The sequence below is a fragment of the Rattus norvegicus genome, chromosome 2, assembly GCF_036323735.1.
Source record: "Rattus norvegicus strain BN/NHsdMcwi chromosome 2, GRCr8, whole genome shotgun sequence".
NCBI lineage: Eukaryota > Metazoa > Chordata > Mammalia > Rodentia > Muridae > Rattus > Rattus norvegicus.
This window is the reverse complement of record NC_086020.1, coordinates 44,813,773-44,838,617: the sequence shown is the minus strand read 5'-3', so window position 1 is coordinate 44,838,617 and position 24,845 is coordinate 44,813,773. Positions and strand designations below refer to the sequence as shown.

At 43.0% G+C, this 24,845-nt stretch overlaps 1 protein-coding gene across 11 annotated transcripts in view; it reads left to right on the top strand.

Annotated features, from left to right (window-relative positions):
• The first annotated feature begins 14,336 nt into the window (after window positions 1–14,336).
• Gpbp1 (GC-rich promoter binding protein 1) overlaps window positions 14,337–24,845 on the top strand; it is a 67,421-nt gene continuing 56,912 nt past the window's right edge. For 3 of the 11 annotated variants that reach the window (XM_017590710.2, XM_017590709.2, XM_063281514.1), the window contains exons 1-2: window positions 14,351–14,489; window positions 15,683–16,627. The gene's annotated coding sequence lies outside the window, so the exon portion shown is untranslated. Of the gene's footprint in view, window positions 14,490–14,605; window positions 14,693–15,682; window positions 16,643–24,845 lie in introns of those variants that run through there. The other 8 variants (NM_001408813.1, NM_001106410.2, XM_063281510.1 and 5 more) reach the window with 5 other exon arrangements.

Genomic DNA, 24,845 nt, shown 5'->3' with positions numbered 1-24,845 from the left:
TAGGAGAACTGACATCCTGGGGCACCAGGATATAAGTGTGTGTATATAAGGCATGGTTGAATACAGACATACTGCCAAAACGCTCATGCAGATTTTGGGGGAAAAAAGACGATTGGGCATGGTGGATCATGCCTGTAATCCAAGCAGTTTAGAAGCCAAGGTCTGAGGTTTATGAGTCCAAGGCTAGCCTGGGCTACGTAGTGAGACCCTGTCTCAAAATAGAGAGCCGCCTAGGCCAGGGGAGTGAAGGGACACACTCGGATTCTGCTGCATCATTTGCATAGTAAGTGCCCCGGGAGCAAACATGCAACATACCACGCTGGACATTGAGTAACAGCCTGCATAGATGAAGGGAAAGGAGGGGCAAGAGGAGGCAGGAAGGCCTCAAGCCCTCTGATTAGATCTTGGAGTAACTGGGAAACCAGGGCTGTTCTACTGGAAGGTAAAGCTGAAGACGAGGTTGCCTCCAAGGGAAAAAAGATCTGTAGGGCGTCCAGAGCTGTTTCCCAGAGGCTCGATCAGAGGGGCACTAATGGGCAATGTTTCCACATGCTCATGAGGTCACAGGACACAATCCCCAAATCAAGGGAAAGGAAGCAGTCAGCCCCCGTTTTTGTCTTTATGGAGACACTCTGCACAAGATCCTGGGTACAGACCCAAGGACAGTGATTTCCCAGGTCTCCTCTGTGATGGTACTGCTGACTTCCTGTGCACCAGATCCTGGACTGTGAAAGCCTCATTCTCTGTGGGCAGCGGCCATGGGCCCTGTCACCTATGATCACCACGGAGATCCTTTCCACAGGGAGTTCGACACCTGCCTCATTTCATGTTATTGACCTGGGAGACAGCAGCAGTGTTCAGCCTCTTACGGTCACCCAGCACCTCAATAAAGATGACATAAGCTCTGTTGTCTTCGCTGAAGAACCACAGACTTGTTTAGTGTTGTAACTGCTGGCTTCTTTTCCCCATCTCATCTGAGAGTGAAATGTGAAGTTAAATGAATGGTCCTAGAGAGAGGTAGGGGAGGAGAATGGGATTAGGGTTGTGGCTCAGTGCTAGCACTGCTAGTTCAAACATGCGAGGCTCTAGGTTCAATCCTCACCACTAGCACCAAAGGGAAGTAGAAAAATAATAAATTCTGGTGAGGGGAACTCTCATACTTAAATTTTGTTTTTGGTAGATTTACTGAATTTTTTGTGTGTATATAAGTGTTCTGCCTGCCTGCATGTATGTGCACTATGCGTGTCCTTGGAGGTCGTAAGAGGATGTCAGATCACCTTGAACTGGAGTTATGGGTGGCTGGATGGTTGTAAGCTACTAAGTGGGTGCTGGGAACCACGCCCACTTCCTCTGTTAGAGCAATAAGTGCTTTCAACTGCTAAGCGGACTCCACAGCCTCTCTCACACTCTTGCTAGTAAAGCTAAATTAGTACCACCATTCTGGAAAAGGAATATGAAAGCTTAAGAAATTAAAGAGACAGGAGAGGAGTCACAGACCTAGAGTCCCAGTGCTTGGGAGGTACAAATAAGGAGGAACTGGAGTATGAGACCGTCTTTTATTACTTAGTCAGTTCAAGACGGGGTTCAGCAACTGGAAACCTTGTCTGAAAAACCACATCAAAACATGACAAAAACCTAGAAACAGAACAGCCACATATCTATCAAGCAATTCCACTCCAGGATATATATCTAGTAAAAATGAAGTCAGAATGCCGAAGAAACAAACATGAATGTATGTCTGTTTACTGAAGTGAAAACACAAAGGCCCTGGAATGGAAGCCACCTAAGCAGTGACGACGAACTGATGAATGAATAAAGAAAGCATGGCACTTATATACAATGAAATACGGTTGAGCGGAGAGGAGCGCTGTCCTGTCATTCAATGCTACTGGGTTGGAGACGGTCAGGCTAAGTGAAATACTCCAGACACAGGAAGACGTGGGACATCTCTCCCCTACGGAAGCTAGCCAAGTTGATCTCATAGAAGCAAAAGGGCAGTTATCAGGGTTGATCAATGGGGGCAGAAGGTGTGGCGTTCCACTTTATAGACATATATGGTTGGAGAAATGGCTCAGGGGTTAAAAGCGCAAGCTGCTCTTCCTGCCGATCCGCGTTCTATAGCAGCACCCGGGTCAGACGGTCAGACAGCTCACGCTGTTTCACAGAGCGGTGAGTATACATAACTATGGAATATATATTACAAAGGGATTCTCATGGTTTCATCATAAAGAAAGGGTGGCAGCTGGTGAGATGGCTCATGGTGGAAAGGCACTTGCTGTACAAGTTAGGTAGTTTGAGCTTGGTCCCTGGAACCCACATAATATTAATTATCCTCTGACCTCCACACGCACTGTGGCACATTCTCCCCCTACCGAAAAGTAGGACGCTCATTGGTTTTTTTGTTTTGGGTTTCTGTTTGTTTTGTTGTTTGTTGTTTTGTTTTGTTTTTTGAAACAGGGTTTCTCTGTGTAGCCCTGGCTGTCCTGGAACTAGCTCTGTAGACCAGGCTGGTCTCGAACTCACAGAGATCCACCTGAGCCCTGGTATTAAAGCCATGTGCCACCATCACCTTGGAGTTTTTAGAAGAAAGGAAAAGGGAAACAGCAAAGGTTGGAGGGGATGCTGACTTGCTTTGAATAGCACAGTGTAGACATGTATTAAAATGCCACTGTGTTCTACATAAATGTACACTCGCCACACGCTTTAAAATATATACATATATGGTTGGAGAACTGGCTCAGGGGTTAAAAGCACTCTGCTCTTCCTGCGGATCTGAGTTCCATAGCAGCACCCAGGTCAGACAGCTCACAACTGCCTATAATTCCAGCTTCTGGGGCTCCAATGCCTTCTGCTGGCATCTGTATGTAGCACACATGTATGTAGCAGACACAAAACACATACACATAAACTAGAATAAAAATAAGCAATAAAAATATATATGATGTGTTGACTACTCCCAGTTGTCAACTTGACTATATCTGGAGTGAACTACAACCCAGAAATGGAGGACACACCTGTGATCCAGATCTTGAGGTTGGAAGACACAGGTTTTTGATCCGGATCTTGATGTGGAATGACACATGCTTTTGATCAGGATCTTGAGATATAGTGGCCATGAAAAGTTTAGGCCCAGGTAAGGTAGTACATGTCATTAATCCCAGGAGACAGAGACCAGATCTCTGAGTTCAAGGCCAGCCTGGTCTACTGAGCAAGATTCAGAAGAGCCAAGTTTAGGCAGTGAAGGAGTTGAAAGGCTTTAAAGTCAAGAATAGAAGGGGTTGGGACAATCCTGAAAGATACTGGTGAAGGGAAATCTTCACAGTGGGTGAAACTTCAGACAGTACATATGATATTACAGTTCGTTTGGAAGAAGAAATGGCCAGATGTACGATTGTTCACTAACTCATGGGCTGTAGCCAATGGATTGGCTGGATGGTCAGGGACTTGGAAAGATCATGATTGGAAAATTGGTGAGAGAGACATCTGGGAAGAAGTATGTGGATAGATCTCTCCAATGGGCAAAGGATGTGAAGATACTTGTGTCCCATGTCACCAAAAGGTGATTTCAGCTGAGGAGGGGTTCAATAATCAAGTAGATAAGATGACCCGTTCTGTGGACAGTCAGCCTCCCCACCCCCACCATCCCTGTCACTGCTTAATGGGCACATGAACAAAGTGTCCATGGTGGCCAAGACGGGGGTCAACAACATGGACTTCTACTCACCAAGGTGGACCTGACTACAGCTTCTGCTGAGTGCCAGATCTGCCAACAGCAGAGACCAACACTGAGCCCAGGTATGGCATCATTCCTCAAGGTGACCAGCCAGCAACCTGGTGGCAGCCTGACCATATTGGACCACTTCCTCCATGGAAAGTGTTGGTGTTCAGGAAATCAACACTCAAACCATGTGTATACCATCATCTCAGTTAAGCAAGAACAGATTATTGAATGTATACCACAGTACTGTGGTACTAGTCTGCTCTCAGGGTAGGCTTTTTATAGGAAAAACTAGGTTTCAAAGTTTAAAGGGCAAGGAGGGGGAGCAGTTGACTTATTAGTCAAAGTATTATCCCTAACCTTTAAGCTGATTGGTCCTGAGTAAGTTAAGGGGGGTGGTAGATGGGTGGTGAACAGGGGAATTTCAGAACATTGAGATAGATAACAGAGTATTATAATCATAACTTTTTGGCTTATTATTAGCATTCTTCAGTGTCTGCCACAAAAACCACAGTGAGCTCATACGTAGGTGCAGGAAGGGCTGCCCAGTGGTCAGCTCTGACTCAAGCCATTTTAGATATAACAGTTCATATTGACAGTTGATTTGATGAGTCCTACTTAAAGCTTTGTGGAATTTCTTAAGATTATCAAACCTCATACAGAACATTCAGAACATATAGAACAAAACAGGGGTATGTGGTCCGCATGTCCTTGAGGAGAGTCACTTCTCTGTGTCAGTGACTGGCAGGCATGGAACAAATAATAGGGCGGCGGGGGTCAGACCATAACAGAAAGGGCGTTTTGTTCTTACTGGAGAAGATACTTATTCTGGTTATGGATTTGCCTTTCCTGCATGTAATGTGTCTGCCAAAACCACCATCCGTAGACTTACAGAATGTCTTATCCACCATCATGCTATTCCAATGAGTATTGCTTCCGACTAAAAAATTCATTTCACAGCCAGAGAAGTGTGACAGTGGAATCCACTGGTCTTAGCATGTTCTCCACCATCTGAAGCAGCTGGCCTGGTAGAAAGATGGAATGGCCTTTTGATGACGCAGTTATGGTGCCAAGTAGGTGGCAGCAGGTTGGAGGGCTGGGGCAGGGTTCCTCAGACGGCAGCATATGCTTTGAATCAGTATCTCATCTGTGGTACAGTTTTTCCCATAGTCAGGATCCACAGGTCCAGGAATCAAGGGATGGAAAGGGGAATAGTTCCACTCACTGTCACTCCTAGTGACTCTCTAGGAAAGTTTTTGCTTCCTGTCCCCACAACTCTAGCTTCTGCTGGCCTAGAAATTTTGGTTCCAGAGGGGAGAGTGCTTTTACCAGGAGCTACACCAAACATTTCATTGAACTGGAAGCTCAGACTTCCCCCTGGTCATTTTGGGCTTCTAATGCCATTGAACAACAGGCTAAGAAACGAATAACGGTGTTAGGAGGGGTGGTAGATACAGATTACCATTGGGAAATTGGACTGCCTCTCCACAATGGAGGTAAGAAGGATTATGTCTGAGTGCAGGAGATCCCTAAAGGGATCTCTTAGTACTACCATGTCCTGTGATTAAAGTCAATGAGAAACTGCAACAACCCAATCCAAGCAGGATGGCAAAGGACGCAGACCCATCAGGAACGAAGGTATGGGTCACTCCTCCAGGAAAAGACCTGCTGAGATAGATGCCTTCAGAAAACAGAGGAAATGCAGGAGGGGTAGTAAAGGAAGGTAGTTATAAATACCATCGAAGACCACATGACTGGTTGCAGAAACGAGGATTATAAGTGACACGAGTGCTTCTGCTTTATTTTGTTACTAAAAAGGCTGTTTCGCAAGGGACATTGACCTATTGTAAATTTATAATGCAGTTATATGAGAAACAGTTTTATGGTAGGTGTTTTCTGACTATTGTTTTCATTTGCTCATGAGATATGATTTGTGTCAAGTTGACAAGGGGTGGATTGTGATGGCTATTCCCAGTTGTCAACTTGACTACATCTGGAGTGAACTACAATCCAGAAATGGAGGAGGGCTCACCTGTGATCCAGATCTTGAGGCTGGAAGACACAGGATTTTGACCTGGATCTTGACACATGGTGGCCATGAAAAGCTTAGGCCCAGGCAAAGTGATAGGCACCTCTAATCCCAGGAGACAGAGGCAAGCGGATCTGTGAGTTCAAGGCCAGCCTGGGCCAGAGCAAGTTCCAAATAAAGTTCCAAATAGGGGTAGGCATGGTGGCACACACCTTTAATCTGGGCCATACCTTCAGCTAGAGGCCTATATAAGGACGTCAGAAGAAGGCAAGTTTCTTACTTACTTGTTGGAACCTACTTCTTCAGGTTTCCAGCTTATGCAGAAGACCAGCTAAAACATCCCGCCTTGTGGACTGAGCAACAATAAGACTCTTGGACTTCCCATTCCCAGCTGCCCATCATTAGGTTAGTTGGATGGCAAGACTGTAAGTCATTCCAATAATTTTTCTTAATATATAGAGACACTCTGTAAGTTCTGTGATTCTAGATAACTTTAGCTAAAACATATGGAAAAATCCAATTGCAGAGTACTTGTTGTATAGAAAATACCCCAATGTTACTAAAATATACATGTGTATGTGAATGGCATATATCCGCTTGAGAAAAAAAAATCAGAAGGGTCACAACAAACTTAAAAAATATTCAGTTCTGAAGTATGTACTAAGACCTTACTCTCTTACGAATATTTTTAACACTGTTCGAATTTTGAGCTAGAATCTCGTGTGGCCTGGGTTGTTATGCAACTTTTCATTGTTCTGCCTCCCCAGGGCTGGGCTTTTAGACATCTCTACAAGATCCAACAAGTTCTCACGAACCTGTAACAAAAGCCGGTTAGTGGGCCACGAGATGGCTCCTGTGTAAAGGTGCTTGCCACCTTAGTCCAGTCCCCAAGACTCACAGTGTGACCACAACTCCTATACTCACTAATGTTGGGGTGACCCATGACTACACTAAGTCAGAAACAAGGCAACCTGAATACTGGGCACCAAAGGAGAGACTCCTAGTCTTCCTTCTGTGGTTTCCTTTAATCATGTCCTTCGGCCTGTCCGTTTTCCTACACGCTCATTAGACAATTGATCTTCTTGATGTTATAAGGAATATGAGTTTGTTTGAGGGGAGTAATTGGGAGGGTTTCCATGTATTTGCTATGGGCAGCCACTTTTCTCATGAAGTTTGCAAAGCTCCGTGTGTGTGTGTGTGTGTGTGTGTGTGTGTGTGTGTGTGTGTGTGTGTTGTCATTTTAGATCCTGTCAAGTTGCAATCTTTTATTTATTCATTTTTAGACATGATCTCATTCAAGGAATCCTCGTGCCTCTACTTTTAAAAAAATTATTTATTCATTTAAATATTATATATGAGTACACTGTGGCTGTCTTCAGACACACCAGAAGAGGGCATTATATCTCATTACAGACGGCAGTGAGCTACCATGTGGTTGCTGGGATTTGAACTCAGGACCTCTGGAAGAATGGCCAGTACTCTTAACCACTGAGCCATCTCTCTAGCCCCCTGCCTTCAGTACTAGGGATTGAACCCAGGGCTTTATGAGTGCTAGTAAGCAATTTACCAGCTGAGTCCCATCCCTACCCCTAACTAAATGTTCAGCACCATAACAAGTGAATTATCCTCAGCTAAGAGGAGCTACTGGCAGTTGATGGCTGCTGGTGAAGGCAGATTCCCTTTTCTCTGGGCGAGTGGCCACTGGTAGGTTGCCCATACCACAGGGGATGACCCCACACTCATGCTCAGATAGGCCCTACTTCTTTGACTCAGTGGATTATTAATAAGAAAAAGGACGTGAAGTTGGGATGAGGTGTTGGGCGGCCTGGTGGGTGTTGGAAGGAGGGATTTGGAAGTAGATGCGATCAAGGTACCTTGTATGTATGTATACATTTTCAAGTAATAAATTGTAAAAATTAAAAGGGAAGCATAATGATTCTTTAACCAGGTTTCAGAAATGAAAAATCTGAAGACCCAGGGAAATTGTTTTTTTTTTCTTTTTTCTTTTTTTAATGTGTTTTGTCTGCATGTGTGTCTGTGCACCACATGTGTGTGAAGGCCAGAACTACTCATGAATCCCTCGTAACAAGAGTTGCGAACTGCCATGTGAGTGCTGGGAATTGAGCCTGGGTCCTCTAGACATTCAGTCAGCGCTCTTCACCCATGAGACATCGCTTTCGCCTTCTCACAGTGATAGGGAAAACAAAGCAAAACCTCAAAACCACAGGGCTGAAACAACGGTAGTTAAAACAAAGTAAAACCACGTCGCTGTATTCCTGAAACCGTTCTAAAAAAAAAAAATCTTGGGTTTGGAATATAAATTGGTACTAGAATATTTGCCTAGCATGTATCAATCCCCACTATGGCTAAATAAATAATACATAATGATGTTTATTAACCGTTCATTCTTTAGGATGTATTGCCTACTCTAGGCCAGCCTTGTACTAGGTGCTGGGGAGACTGTAGTGGATGGAGCAAGAGTTCTTTTGTGCCGTCCTTTGAGGAGTGGGACTCACTGATCAGCAGCGATCTGTGAAACTTGCCAGGAAGTAAGAGGGATGTGGATACACCAAGGAGAAACTCTCTGGTGTTTCTGATTTTTCTCCCAGTAAGACATTGGAGCTTCAGTGTGAGTTATGTGTGAAGGGGCAGGATCCTCAACAGTGAGAAGATGGGGAGACTTCTTCATGTTGTACAGTAGCCTTGAAATTGTATTACAGTAACTGTATTAGCAGTAACCTCAGAGTCTGGTCTGCCAGGTACTGATGCGTCCATCGCCTGACTAGTAAGGGGGGTTCAAGCATCAATAAGCAGTAAAACTCAACTCACGAGCCATGTACAGGGATGGAGGGGTGCTTATGTCATGCTGGCTCTCAAGGGGCAGAGGCAGGAAGAAGATGAGTGTGGGGTCAGTTTGAGGTGCATAGGAAGACCATTTCCCCAAAACCTTCCTTTTATTGGAGTCTACTATGGTGTGAACACTGGTGGGGCAAAGCGGATGATTAGAACCAAGTCCCTGAAAGGCAGATGGCCATGGTGGAGCATGCCCATTATCTCAGCATTTGGAAGGCAGAGGCAGGACTGCAAAAGTTCAAGGATAGCTACAGCTACATAGCAAGGTCTTATCAACAAGGAACGGGAGAGGGGAGAGCGAGATATTAAAAAAAAAAAAAAAAAAAAAAAAAAAAAAAAAAAAAAAAAGAACAGTGTCCCAGAGACTATCCAGGAAGGTTACAAAGGAGGACAGATAAAATGTGCATATGGTTTCAGAGGTCAGTCAGGCTTTATCTCCAGGGTGCTGCCTCAACTGGGTCTTTGAAGATAGTAAGAATTTGAGAAGCGGACCAGGCAAAGGAAGGAATTCTTGGGGGAGAACTTTGAAGGATAACAGAAATCCCGAGTCCAGACAGTGTGTAGTTAACACAAAGTCTAAAGGCGGGTGTGCCCTTCTCTGCTGAAACCAGTGCCAGGCAGGGAGAGGGAAACTGGAACTGGGCACTGGAACAGAGGAGCTCATCATCGTGACTGGAAGCAAAGCAGGGGAGATGGGAAAAGGGCTAGGGCAAAATACAGCACACAGGGACACATCCCTCCCTCCTGCCTTTCACCGCCTCCTATGAATGGCATTCGTCATATTAATGAACTCCTCAATGGTTAATCCATTCATTAGGTCGGAGCCCCCTTGATCTCTGTGATTGCCCTTACAGACACCCTCAGAGGTGTGCTTTATTAATCTTGCAGGCAGTCTTCAGTTCAATCAAGTTGGCAATTAAAGTTAATCTTCACAGTGGGAAGCCATGCATTCAACAAACATTCCTGGGAGCTCATAGCTTGCCTGAAACTACTGGTTGCTGTGGATGAGCCTAGGGAAGTAACATTGTTTTTAAGGATCTTTGAGTCTGGCGGTAAAGTCAGGTAAAGACAGTTGCCATTCAGCAACCAGGAGCTACACAGAAACGGCTCAGAGGTTAAGATCCTTTACTGCTCTTGAGGAGACCCACTTTCCAGGACCCACGTTTTTTTAGGACCACATGTGGAAGTAGCTAAGGCTTTATAATGAGAACACCGAAGAGGAATACCAGATTTCAAAAATTTTTAAAGGTTCCCCACATAAATATTTCAAATGTGTACTTTATTCCTTAAAGTTGTTTCCCACTTTAGGAGCAGTTTAGTTATTTTACTTGTTTTTTGTGCTGTGCTCTGTGTGTGTGTGTGTGTGTGTGTGTGTGTGTGTGTGCGTGCGTGCGTGTGTGTGCACTCGCGCGCACATGAATGAGTTTGTGTTTTGGTTAGGAGACAACTGGTAGGAGGTGGGTTCTCTTCTTCCACAATATAGGTTTCAGGACTTGAAGTCAGTCTGGCTGCAAATGCCTTTACCTGCTGAGCCGTCTTACCAGTGTGGAAATTGTTTTAAATATTAACCATAAAATAGTATATTCAAATATATCCTATTTCATATATTCAAATATATGCACAACAGTGTATAAAACAAAAGTCCAGCTGTGAGGTCTATTCAAATTGTCATTTATTGTTTTTTTTTTGTGCGGTTGGGAGATCATACTGACACAGTGACTATAAAGGCCCATTAAGAGAATATTCGTTTCTTTATGGTCAAGAAGGAAGGTTCTGGAGTAGGTGGTAGTGCTGTGTGCCTTTCATCCCAGCACTCTGCAGGTAGAGACAGGCTGATCTCTGTGAGTTTGAGGTTAGCCTGGTCTAGAAGCAATTTCCAGGACCTCCAGGGCTGTTGTAACACAGAGAAATCCTGTTTCAAAACCAAACCAAACCAACACCACGCCCCCCCAAAACAAAACAAAACAAAACACAACACAAAAACCCAATGAACTCCCCTCAAGAAAGATGGTGGGAAATTTTCCCTTTAATGAGATAATGCCCTTTTACTTCCCAGAATCCCCAGCTCCTGAAACTCTTTCCTACCAGCCCTGTGTTTCAGGTTCTGAGCATTCTAATTGTTTCTCTAGTTTCCTGTTTACTAGGCAGCTTAAGCCAAAGCCTTTCTCACCTATCAGTTCTCTTCACCTCTGGGCAGATGCTGAGAGTGACGCTTACCTGCCTGCAGGCTTTTCTTTAAACCCTAACTGACCTCTTTGAATAATAGTTGGCTTCCCTTGCCTTTCAAAATTCTGCCTTTTAAATCTGTAATTGGAGGAGAAAGCAAACCCATTTATTTCTGTGGCTCTAGAGAGTATCAGTACCCAGGGTCTTGCATGTGCACCTTTCCTTTTAAAAAAAAACTAGTTCTCAGTTTGTAGACTTTTCAATTTCCCAGTTTTTACTCTTACCTGTAAGTTGGGAAAAAAGAAATCTTAGCTTATTCAGTATTGTATATTTGGGCTGATATGATCTTGGGCTATATATATTGGTGGTATGTGGCTAATACATAGAAAGTTACTCTAAGAACTAATTTAAAATTTCTGGTAAATAAAAGAGAAAAATCTCAGAGAGCTTGGTTACAGGAGTGCAAGATCTCTTCCCCCAGAAGGTATAGTGTTGTGTTCACTTGTAATCTATTAGTTGATGTGCCTTGTGTAGACTTCCTTAACTGGGGAAAAGAAAACAATGGGCAGTCAGGAAACTGCTAACAGGTCCTTGTATTTACCTTGTGTTTTCTGAGATTAGACAAGAAACACGTGCTCTTAGCAGGTATAGAGCTGTAAAGATCCCCCCTTTACTCTGACATCTTTCCCTTAAACATTTGCAGTTCTCCTGTTCTCCTTACTAGCTTTTTGAAACAGAGTCTTGTGGTCTCGAGCTCCTGAATTCCAGTGTGCACATTCAAACCTGGCACTTTAAAATTGTTCTCTTGGTTCTGTAAGTGGTGCAGGGATAAGTTGACACAGCTCGCACTGCAGAACTCAGCTGCCAGGTTAGCTGTTGTGAGACTCCTTTCCAGGTAACTCTGGACCTTTGACTTCACTACAGAAAGAATTCCAGGACAAGCTGGTGTGAAGCAGGGTTAGAGTAGACTTAGAGATTGGTTTTTAAAGCATTGATTTGCTCACTCCAGTGGGTAAAACAAAGGACTCAGTGAAAGACCACCACACCCAGGAGCATGGCTGTGGGCCTTTCAAGTCCGGTCAAATTTCATTGTCTTTACAGTATCTATATAAGGTTTTGGTGTGCTTTGAAGTTAAGTTTAAAGGCTTGCTACAGAATTGAAGACCACAGGGTGGTTCTTGAGATACACTGGGCAGTTAACAGTTGAAAAGGTTAAAACCCAGATAGGTGGTGCTTGACTTTAATCCCAGCACTAGGGAGGTGGAGGCAGGAGGATCTCTGAGTTGAAGGCCAGTTTGGTCTACAGGATGAGTTCAGGACAGCCAAGGTTACACAGAGAGACCCTGTCTCAGACCACTCTCCTTGCCAAGTAAAAGCCTGAATCACTAGGGTTGTAAGGGAAGTTAGGATGTTGTTACTGTTTCTTGTTTCAAATTTCTAGAAAAATATCTGGGCATGGAGTAAGACCGCATGGAAGGTTACATGTTCTTACCTAGTCACAGTTCATTGCTATTTTAACATTCTTTTACATCTGAGCAGGGGTCTCATTTGTAGCCCTGACTAGCCTGGGATTTTGCTATATTGACCAGGCTAATGTGAACTCATAGGCAGTGCTGGGATTACAGGTGTTAAGCCATGACTCCAGGATATTTTAACGTTCTTGGAATAGTTTTCTATAAAAAGTACTCCTCATGGTAGGTGTTGTTCATTGTATTAAATTCCTGAAAAAGGGGCTCCTTTTTCTTCTCATGTCTCCATAAAGTTACCCCTCTTCCCGTTCTGCCCAGTTTGATATCAATTCTTAGAAATAGAAACCAGGTGGTGTGGTTTTTTAAAGGGATAAGGAGAACCTCAGACCAGCCTGGGCTACTACTACATAGCCGAGATCCTAGCAAAAACCAAAGGCAACCTGAGTTCTCTTTAAATATACGTTATTTTTATGGACACAAGCCTGGTGTGGTGGAAAAAGTTTGGATTAAGACCTAAGACAGAGCTAGGTGTGCTGGGGCATGGCTGCGATCCCAGCACTTGTAAAGCAGAGGCAGAAGAATCAGGTATTTAAGGTTTATCTACATAGCTCCTTAGAGCTGAGACAGCAACAGGAATCCTTGCCCCTCCCGCCCTCACTCGCTCCGTTTACAAACCCACCTAAAACAAACTGAACTTTAAACCTAGTAGTTACGTTGAGTAGCCAGGATCCAGGGAGTAATTGGAACACTTTAAAAATATGGAACCAGCTTATGTAAAAAAACGAGGAAAACATCTTGGCAGGATTAAAGTATCCTATAGTTTTAAGCCCTTTCTCTTTGTACCTAGGGGGGCATTTATTAATTGCCCAAGGTGGCAATCTCTAAGATGGGTAAAGGTTAAGGTACAAATTAAGGTGTTGACATTACAGTGGTGTTTCGGCGAACTTGTAGGAGCAACGCACTAGACTACAAACGCGATAATGCATATAAAAAGTTTTTAGGAAATGACGCTCCAATGGTTCGGTAGAAGGTAGAGGCGAGTTTTATTTTCCTTCTTTAGGATGCTTCCCCCTTGTTTATTCTCCTTTTATTCCTCTTGGAATGCCATCTTCACCCTTTCCAGAGTGAACCTTTGGCGACTAGTAGGGAGACTGAATACCGTAACATTTATTTAAAAAAAAACAAACTAATGTTTGTGCTTTGCGGATTCCCAGGATAACGCTGGTGAAATAATGCACCTCCTTTAAGAGTTATTAGAAAGACAAATTATAGTGCGGTGCCATCTGGCAGCCCTTTGCACTCGGGAGGAACCGAGGCTGCAGTCGAGCCTCGCGCGCCTCCTACCCCGGTTTCCGCGTGTTAACGTCCCGCACGCTCCGCGTGGCGCGCGATCGCGGCGCCCAATCACTCAGGCAGGGCCGGCTCCGCCCACGTAGCGCTGAGAGTCCGCGCTGAGCCGCCTGCGAGCCGCGGCTACAGGCGGAGCCGAGCGGCGCCCGCAACCGGCCGTTCCGGGCTTCGTGGCTCGGCAGACTGAGGAGCGCCGCAGGTCCTGCGAGCCCGCCTGCCCGCCCGCGCTCGTCCTCTTCACCCCACCGTCCCGAGCTCGGGGAGGGCCCGCGGCTGCAAAGAGGCGCTCCTCAGGGAACGGCCGGGAATTCCCCCTTCCACCGAACGTTCCGGATTGTTCACCGTCCTCACGTCAGCAGCAGGGGGTAATCCCCGGCTCCAGCTGCTCCTGACGTCACCGCGCCGAGCCTCCGCCTCCCCCGCCCCACGCCACCCCGCGCGCGGCCCAGCCTCCGGGTCCTCCTCAAAGCCCCGCCTCCGGACTAGCCCCGCCCCTTACCCTCCCCCAGGCGCCGACGTAGAGGGCGGAGCTTCTTTGACCGGGGCGTGAGCGGTTACTTGGGCCAGAAGGTTCTGTGGTGGAGGCCCTCCTCCTGCTGCCCCGCCCAGTGGGTTCGTTTGCACGGCTGCTTCTACACCCTTTCTTCCTCCTCTTTCCTCTCGCCCCGCCTTCCTTCTCTACTTCTCAACCTCTCTGGTTCCTTCCCCCTCCTCGCCACCTTCCACGATCTCGCGAGACTTGGCCCAGAACATTGCGGATCGGGTCGGCGCCATTTTGGGACTGAGACTGGTTGTGGGGGAGGGAAAAGCGGCAAAAGGGGATTATTCAAAGTACCGAAAACCTCCTCCCGGGATCGAGCGCAGCGGCACCCCCAGGCCAGGGGCACCTCTGGTGGGGCAGAAGGTAACACAGTCCCCTGGGCCCCGTACCGGAGTCCCGGGGACCAGAGGGTACCCGTGTCGGCGTTGGGGCTTGAGGGGTCGGGAGCGGCGTTGGTGGCGCGAGGCGTGAGGCTGCGGGCGGCCGGGGGGCGGCGTGAGGCGCGGGGCGCCCGCCCTCGGCGTTGACTCAGCTCGGCGGAGCGGAGGCGGCGGCTGTGGGGCGAGGTGGGCGGCGGGCCTCGGCGGCCGTGGGGGGGTGTTTGGCGGAGGCCGGGAACGGCTGGGGCGCCGGCGGCGTCGGGCTGCCCCAGGCCGGGGCACGCGCCTTCCTGGGCACCACCAAGCCAGCCCGGGGCGAGTCGCGGCCGAGCTGTGGCCTTCCGCCGTGTGCTCGGCGGAGCTTCGCCCTCCCCGCCGCGCCCGGCTCCGTGGCAGTTGCCGTGGTAGTTGCTCGCCGAGGCGAGCGCTACCTGCGCTCCGAAGTCGTGTCGGCTCCGAGTCCGACGGGACCTGTTATTTTTCGGGGGAGGACACCATCCTTAACGTGGTGGGCGAGTCGGACCCGCACCTCCCACTCCTTGAGTTTTGGCCGAAACCTGTTTGCTTAAAACAAGGAAACGGGAACGTACACCTTTAGCCCACTGCTGCTTTCTGAGGCTGGCAAGTCAGTCTCAGGCGAATCTTAGCCACTCTTCTTGCCACGCTCCCCTCCCACCTTCCTACCCAGCCTTCGTGGGTAAAATCCAGCTGCTCCATTCTCTCAGAGATTGCATTTTGGAAGGAGCGTCATTCTCCTTTTGCCTCTCATTCTCGGAGTTAGGTTTACTAACGCTCCGTGGCAGCACCACCTGTCCATTTGTTTTCCTTTGACACATGGGATAGAATTAGGAGGATCAGTGATAAGATCCTGTGCCAATTTCATAGTTTTAATATTTGCTCAAAGTTTTAAGTTTGGTACATAACAACCTCCAGTATTCTACCTGCACGCAGTTCCCAGTTCCAGTCGGAACTCTGTCCTCAATGATACCCACCCACAGTTCCCCTTCATTCAGTAGACTCTCAAGTGCCAGGAAGCGACTTTTTCCCCAGCTCTTTTTTTTAGGACTATGTAGATAAAAAAATTTCCTAGAGGTTAATTTTTTTCAAAGTGGTGGTTAATTTTAATTTGAAAATAAAAACTGACTTAAGTTTTTCTTTTATATACAACTTTTACAGGTGACTGAGTTTGGCAGATATGAAGATCATCATCTAGGTTTTGTTTAAAGGCCCCGGATATTTCAAGTGGCCATTTTGGAATTACAGTTTGTTTTTGTTTGGGGTAATTTTGCCCCAGAAGTTTATTAAAATTGGCAAGAATCATCTCTGAAGTGAATGATAGTAGTGAACAACGAGCTACTTAAAAGACCCAGCCATTTCTTCAGTATTTTGGTTCAAACGGATTATATAAGTGGTTAAAGTATTTCGTCTGGTGTTAATTTTGTCTCTTCCCCCTCTCCTGTTGGTGTTCTTCAGCCAAAACTGTAAGATATGTTTGATTTGTGTACTGAGTAGTTTCAGCAGTTTCAAATTACTGTTTAAATATTGCTGAAGTTTTGTGGCAGTTCTTTTTACCTTTATTAAAAGTTTTAGTAATTTTTGACTTCAGCTCTTTTCATATTACAATGGGACAGCTTTTCTAAATGAAGACATTGAAAGAATACAGAGTTTTTTTCTTCTTATCTTTTATTTACTTGGGAATGTAAGATGTTCCAGTTCCACAGCAGCATGGTAGTGTTGAGATAGCTCTTTGTTGTCTGTATACGCTGATGTTTAGACGTAATCTTCAGATGTGAAATTTTTCTTTTTGTTTCTGCTTTTTGGCACATAAATTGGATATTTCATCTGGATTGGATAAGTACAACAGTGACAAATACATGGAATAGTAAAGAAGACCTTGCTCTTGAATCCAAGGAACTTGGCTAATTCTGGATCTAGCCATATGAAAACTTCAAAATAAATATGGGTAGCTGACTTCAAGTAACTCTATGTCAAATAGTCATAGGTTAAGTATCTTCAAAGAACTTGGATATTTCAGAGGATACAAAATAAAAAAACAAACTGGAAAACATAAAGCTTATAGAGAAAAAATCAACACCTTCCTGTGCAGTCCCCTTGGAATTTGTAAGTACCTCTATGGTGAGCACATTAGATGTTCATTTGTAATCTGTAGTAAGAGTCAAATTGATCCTGTCTTATTTTTGGAAACCTTTCAGTTTCTTGAAAAAAATGTTTTTGATTAAATTTCTGAAGTCCGAAAATAGCCCGCCATTTAGCTATTAGTAAATTGAAATGGAGAAGATTTTAAGGTTTACAAATGTTTCAGATATTACAGTCTTTTAAAAGTTCTTGTATTTTTAAAGTTGAAAAACTTAAATGCCTCTGGTCAGTAATCACTACACTTTATGAGTAACAGAATGGTAGAAACTTAGAAAAAATCCTATACAATTCACGTGTCTGGTTGGTTTTACATTCTAAATGTCATGTGTCTTGATTCCCAGTTTCTTTTCTAAATGTGAGTTTAGACTGCATTACTAAACATACAGTTTAGAGATCTAGTTTAGAGGTAGTGTAACACAAAATAATGCAAGTTTGGCTTTAAATTTGATATCTTATGAAATAGTTGTTTTAAGGCACAACTACTCTATATATTTTAACCCATTACAGACAAGTTTTTGAAACAATTTATTGAAGCAGTTTGTATTCCATACTCTTCAGTTAAAGATTACTGGGGAAAAAGCATAAGAATTGAGCAAGTTGATTTAATCTTTAAACTATATACATAACATATTTATGTGTATTACTTATATGTATGTCATAATACACATATATGTATATATATAAGCTCTCTTCTGCTGGTTTAAGTTCATAGACAGTATTTTATTTGTTTAAGTTTGGATAGTAATTGCTGTAGTTGAAATCTTTTTACAAATGTAAGAATCTTTAGTGATACTATAATATATATTATTTTAATTATTGCTTACTTGAGTGGGAGGTTGGAGGGGTATTAGATCACATGGAGTTGTAATTATAAGCAGTTGTCAGCTGCCTGCCTGGAGTCGAACTCAGGTCATCTGTAACAACTGTATGTGCTCTTAACCACTGGGCCAGTTCTTCAACCTGGACTGGTTTTTATTTTCTATTAGTTATTACAATTACTTTTTCAGTGTGTTTGTGCATTCTGAAGGTGTTTTAATTCAACTATTAGAAAATAGATGAGTATAGCTGCATTTAGTTTACTTCATCCAAAATACTTTTTCTGAGGTAGAAAAATGTTATTTTTCAACACTTTCCCAACATTTTATAACTTGAGTAAATTGTTTATTTCTAAACAGTTTTGCTAACCTGTTGAATTATGTTAGTTTCTTTAAATCAAAAGATGTGATAGTCTAAAGTCAGTATTTGGATAGTCATGTTTAACATTTATTTTCTGCTCTGAAGTTGGAATTAGAGTTCAGTTCTCTATATTCCAACAGACTAGATTATATTTATTTTCTGTGTTGAAAGCTCTTTAGTTGTTCTTAAACATTAAAAAATATTGGCAGTTATGTATTGAGGGTGGCCTGGAACATGGTGTCCTCCTGACTTTTAAATATGCTGAAATTCACCTGTATGTTGACATGCCAGGTCTTGTGTGCAGTTGTTTTAATTGGTTTTGTCTTAATTTATGTAAAAATTGATGAGAACATCTATCACTTGAGAGAGTCTGTATTCTATTAATTGGCTTTTGAAGTTATTTGTATAATTGTATACATCTTAAATGTGAGTAAGAAACAAAGTAGGTCCTGTGAGCCTTTTATCCCAGCATTCAAGAGACAGTCATGTAGTGCCTAGTCTACAGTTTCAGAGTAAGGCTCAAAAAACTGGTGGGCAGAGGGGACCCCTCAAAAAAACCCTCCCTTTCACACTTTTAGTTCCCCTTACTCTTGTCTTTTTGAAGTAATTACAATAACTAGCAGTTGTAGATTATAGTGTTGTTTTGTTCCATACTTTCATATGATACCTATTTTTAATACTGTGAGGAAAGTTAGGAGAACTGAGATCACCTAATCTTTGTCCATAGAAAATAACAACATAACATTTGTTTTCTTGTGATCTTGGAATTTCTTCTGTTCCCGAGCACTGATACCAGGGTAAATTAACTCTAGAAATCAGCTTTGAAAATTTGACTCCTGGAGTAGTCTGTGAACAGCTGATGTACGGTGGCTGGGTGTAGTGCTTGGACCCCTTTAATCCTGGCAGGTGGATGGAAGAGGCAGGTGGATCTCTGGCAGGGAAACCTAGTCACAAAAAACAAAAACAAAAAACCAGTTGTAGGGGCTGGGGATTTAGCTCAGTGGTAGAGCGCTTACCTAGGAAGCGCAAGGCCCTGGGTTCGGTCCCCAGCTCCGAAAAAAAGAACCAAAAAAAAAAAAAAAAAACCAGTTGTATATACTTAAATTTTGTAAAGTATGTCAGTGCTTGTGGCATCCAGAGGAGAGAGTTATAGGCAGTTGTGAGCTACTCCACATTGGTGCTGGAAATCAAACTGAGGTCCTCTGGAAGAGCAGCCAGTTGTTATTCATCCCTGAGCCATCTCTCCCACCCCTGAACTTGTGTTCTAAGACAGGGTCTCATGTTGTCCAAGCTGACTTCAAAGCCGACCTTAGACTTCTGAACTCTTGTCTCTGTCTCTCCAGAGCCGAAATTAATTATAGGCATGGCCCTCCACTGAAGCTGGGCTGAACATAGGGTTTTGTGGAAGCTAAACCAAGTGCTAACCACTGAGCTATATTTCCAACCCATCTGAATATTGGCAGCTTTTCAGTGTTTTACTTTGAGATTGAACTGTATAGAATCACTAGTTAGTAATTAAAGTGCTGCTAGAACTGCTTCCCTCTTTCACTTCTAGTTCCTCTTCCTCTGGCTGTTTTTTTTTTTTTTTTGTAATTATGATAACTAGAGTTATAGATTATGGTGTTGTGTTTTCCTCCATACTTTTACGTCATATCCATTCTTTTTTTTTTTAAGGTTTATTTTATTTCATGTATGTGATACACTGTAACTGACTTCAGATATACCAGAAGAGGGCATCGGATCCCATTTCAGATGGTTGTGAGCCCCCATGTGGTTGCTGGGAATTGAACTCAGGACCTCTGGAAGAGCAGTCAGCGCTCTTAACCGCTAAGCCATCTCTCCAGCCCCGTCATATCCATTCTTGACAACTATGAGGAAAGTAGTGTAATTATAGCGGTATGAGACAGTTACGATTTAGAGAAGTTGAGGTGGGAATAGAGTTGCTTGCTTAGAATTAGAATCCAAGTGATCTGACTCTGCCCATACTTTTATCCCCTGCCTGATGGTTTTTTGTTTTGTTTTGTATTAAGGATGTGCTTTCATGCTAGACAAGTTCTCACCCAGAGTAGTACTCTCCGCTCAGTCTGTACTTTTAATTATTATGCTTTAAACTCGTTTACTCATCTATGGTAGACAAAGTCTAGCCCCAGCCCAGTCTATACTCTTAGAAATTATACTTTACTTATTCTGTCTTGTAGATACCATTCCTTCTATTTGAACATTTTCCTTGGCATTTATTTATTTATTTATTTTTCTGTATATCATTCCTCTTGGGTTAATCCTGATTATACTATAGAGATTGGAGAAGCTAAAAAAGAGAACCTCGTGTTTAGTTTTGCTACTCGTTAACTTGGACGATCTTTGCTTTTAGTTACAAATTGAAATGTGGTTTTCAACCATATAGTATCTTACAGATGTGGATCTAAATATTTGTGCTTTTCTTTCTGCTTTTGGACTGAGATTACTACATAGGTTTTTGTTTTTAAAGCTGCTGGTGAGATCCTCTTGCTTCTGCCTCCTCAGTTAGAGGAATTATAGGTCCACATCACCATAGTTGGCCTTGTCTGTATCACTTAGAATGAAAGACTGTATGTATATATTTATGTTTGGGTATACCTGTCTGTACACCTACATTCATGTGAAAGTCAAGACAGCTCTCAGAAAATGGGTTCTTTGCAATATGTGTATCTTGGCCTTCCAGCTTTTAGGTTCTGCAGCAAGTGACAATACCTGGTAATCTATGTCACAGGCCCTGATGAGACTTTGATATAATAGTTTAAATGCAGGTATGATGTAAGATAAGGGTAATTTTGAGGATATGAGGTATCTAGAAAAAGAAATTGTGATACTGTGTATTTACCATAATTTTTGCCTTAGTTCTTTATATTAAACTGATGGAAATGATGTGAATTGTGAAGTTGTATGTAAAGTTATAAAATTATCTACTTAATTCAGTTTATATGTCAAACCAGTGTTTGACAGTGTTTATATTTATTTATTTTTTTTAATTATTTATTTTTATGCATGAGTACACTGTAGCTGACTTCAGACACACCAGGAGAGGGCATCAGATCCCATTACAGATGGTTGTGAGCCACCATGTGGTTGCTGGGAATTGAACTCAGGACCTCTGGAAGAGCAGTCAGTGCTCTTAACCTCTGAGCCATCTCTCCAGCCCCCAGTGTTTATATTTATTACATTATCCCAAGCCATTCTATTTCTTGTTTTTGTTAATGGCATCACCTGGATTCCATTCATGCCAATCTTAAGTTGTGTTTTTTACTTCTTAAGACATACAACTTTGCTTCCCCATTTCAAAGTTTGATTTGCTATGCTAGAATTTTTTCCTTTAAGGAAGGAGCTAACCTGTTGCTTTTTATCCTATTCTGTAAAAAGTTTTAGAAACTGTCCCAAAATATCAAAAACAGCTTAGCTGATGTTTTGGCTCCCTTCAGGTTTTTCACTAAATACCTGCAATATCAGCTAGGACCACAATCTACTTGGATCTCCTAGAGCAGACATATTCTATATATAATCTCTCTCTCTCTCTCCATATATATATGTGTGTGTGTGTGTGTGTGTGTGTGTGTGTGTGTGTGTGTGTGTGTGTGTGTACTTTACTAACTTTCCAGCTGCTCTATGACTTGTGGAGGTAAGGTATTTTTCTTTTTTAGGATGAATTTTAATCACACTGAAGACAAGTGCTGAGCTATAACCTCATCTTTGTTTATTGTTTATCAGTTAGCATAGTAAATAAATTAAAAGATTTTGTTTTTTATATGTATGAGTTTTGCCTGCACAGTAGTGTCACATTTGTGTCTAATGAGAAGAGGGCATTGTTTTTTGTTTTTGTTTTCTTTTTACGCTTTCATGATAAGCTTTATTTTTTCTCCATCTTTTTTTTTTTTTTTTTTTTTTCTTTTTTTTGGAGCTGGGGACCGAACCCAGGGCCTTGCGCTTCCTAGGTAAGCGCTCTACCACTGAGCTAAATCCCCAGCCCCTTTTTTCTCCATCTTTATTAACTTGGGATTGAATTCTTTGGAACTGGAGTTAACAGACACAGGTGGACTGCCCTTGTGGATGCTGGGAACAGAGGACCCAGGTCTTTTTTTTTTTTTTCCCCGGAGCTGGGGACCGAACCCAGGGCCTTGCGCTTCCTAGGCAAGCGCTCTACCACTGAGCTAAATCCCCAACCCCGAACCCAGGTCTTCTTGAAGAGCATTCAGTGCTCTTAATTGCAAAATCTCTAGATCCACCCTCCCCAGTAACATTCTTGAGTTTTCTTTTTTTTTTTCCGGAGCTGGGGACCGAACCCAGGACCTTGCGCTTCCTAGGTAAGCGCTCTACCATTGAGCTAAATCCCCAGCCCCTATTCTTGAGTTTTCTAGACAGGATTTCTCTGTCTAGCTCTCTGGCTATCCTAGAACTCTCTGTAGACCATGCTGGCCTCTGCCTCTCTGCCAAGATACCCTCTTCCTCCTCTTCCTCCTTCTCCTCCTCTTTTTTTTTTTTTAAATCGTTTGTGTGTGTGTGTTTGTATGCATGCTAGAGGCCAGAGGCACCAGATCCCATGGAGCTGGTTACAGGCAGTTGTGTGTCTGATGTGGGTGCTGGTAATCTATCCTTTGCAGCAGCAAGAGCTCTTACCAACCAGTTGTCTTTCTAGCCCCTAGTTGCCCCTTTGTAAACAGTTTTTGATATACTTTCTCTAATGACTAATAGGATATTTTTATATACTAATTGGGTCGTTTGTATATTTCCAGAGAAGTATTGAAGTATTTAAGAATAAAGATAGCCACAGCTGTCCTCTTCCACCCCTTCTCCCTTCTCCCACTTCCCCCCTCCCCTCCCCTCACCCTTCTGCATTCTTTGCTTTGTAGCCTACTCTGGCTTGAAATTTACAAATCCTGCCTCAGCCTCCCTAGTGCTGAGATCACAGGTGTATTTCACTATACTTGGCATATTTATCCATTAAAACTTTGTTGTTGTAGACAGTCTTTTATTTTAGATATTTTTGAGACAGGATCTTACCATATATCCCAGGCTGGACTTGAACTTTCTGTGATTTCTTGCCGCAGGCTGTTGAATGCTGAGATTACAAGGTATTCTTTCATGTTCAGCAATGAATGAATCCTAATATCTACTAAGTAATGTTTATCAGTGTTTATACCATGTTCTATGTTATTCTGAGCCTCAGGGATAACCCTGTGTTTTAGTCTCATGTGGGGAAGGCCTTCTCTGTGTGGGAAGATGTAGGCACAGGGATTTCAAATGTTTTGCCAAGGTTATACAACTAGTGTTTCTTCTGAACCCATATATTTCTTTATCAAGACTTACAGTTTTTAAGATGCTATTGAGAAAAGTAAAATACTACTCTGCCTCAAAAGATTTTGTGTAGCAACTAAATTTTATATTCTTAGGTGACTATGATACGGTTGCAGGTTGCTAGTCATCATTCAGGAACATGTGGGTTCTGGGAATAAAACACAAGTCCTCTACTAGAGAAGTAGGTGCTCTTAACCTCTGAGCCATCTTGAGTCACAAACAAATTCAGTGTACAATTAAATAATTGACCTGAGGGGTTAGGTGACAAGGCCAGAATTTGAATTTGTTTTTCTTTTTTTCCTCCTGCTTTCTCTCTTTTGAGTTGATGCTGGGATTGAATTTTGCCAAGTAATTTCTGTTCCAGTAAACTAGTAGTGGCTCTTATCCCAATTTTCCAGTTTTCCTGTCTACTAGAACTTTGTGATATGATTGAAATCTCTGGAGATCTTTCTCTCCCTACTTTTATCTCCCTCCTCCCTGTCAGTCCCTCCTCTTCCCTCCTCTTCATTTTTTTCCTCTTCCCCTTCTTCCTCTTCCCCCTTCCCTCCCTCCCCCTCTCCCTCCCTCTTTAGAATACAGGTCTCTGTAGTTCAGGCTAGCCCTTTGCCTTCCAAGTTCTAGGTATACAAGAAAATGTTATCAAGCCTAGGTATATACTTCATGTATTTTTGGAGTTGTAGATAGAGCCTAGGGCAACAAAAAAAGAGCACCCAGGAAAAGAATACACCACTGAACTATATTTTGTAGACTTTTGTTGTGATTAAAAACCTCAAGGAAACCATTTCAAGTAAGGAAAGATTTATTTTAGCATGTACCTTCAGTGCAAGGGCAGAGCAGATCTGCTCTCAAGGCATTAGCAAGTAGGGAGCAGAGAGGGAAGCAGAGAATACACTAGCTAACTCAACTGGCTCTCCCCCCTACTCCCAGTCTAATTGTCTAATTCTGTGGAAGTGCACACTTAGACAGTGTTTTATTAATCTCTTAGGCTCTTCTCAATCCAGCTTAGTTGATAGAATTAACCCATCTTTTTTGAAGCAAAATACCCTCTTTCATATTAGATCAAAATAATATATACTTAAAATAAGCAAGGTAAATGAATGGAATTTATATTAACATAATGCATTTGAATGTATATCATAAGTATGATCAATCTAGAATATAAAACATCCTTTTACACTTTGTGCCCATTATGTGTTGACATTGAACTCACTATATAAAACAGGCTGCTTTTGAATTTGGGCGTTACCTTGCTTCTACCTTCCCAGTGCTGAGATCAAAGACATCTACCTCTAGACAGTTCATCTGGTGTATTTTTTTTAAAGATTTTATTTATTTTATGTATATGAACCACCGTAGCTGTCTTTAGACAGTGTTGGATCCTATTGCAGATGGTTGTGAGCCACCATGTGGTTGCTGGGATTTGAACTCAGGAACTCTGGAAGAGCAGTCAATGCTCTTAACCTTTGAGCCATCTCTCCAGCTCTCATCTGGTGTCTTTTAAAAAAAAAATTCTTGGGGCTGGGGATTTAGCTCAGTGGTAGAGCGCTTACCTAGGAAGCGCAAGGCCCTGGGTTCGGTCCCCAGCTCCGGAAAAAAAAAAATTCTTGATTAGTTTTCACTTTTTAAAATATATTAAATTTTTTTAGAGACAGGGTTTTTTTGTATAGCTCTGGCGGTCCTT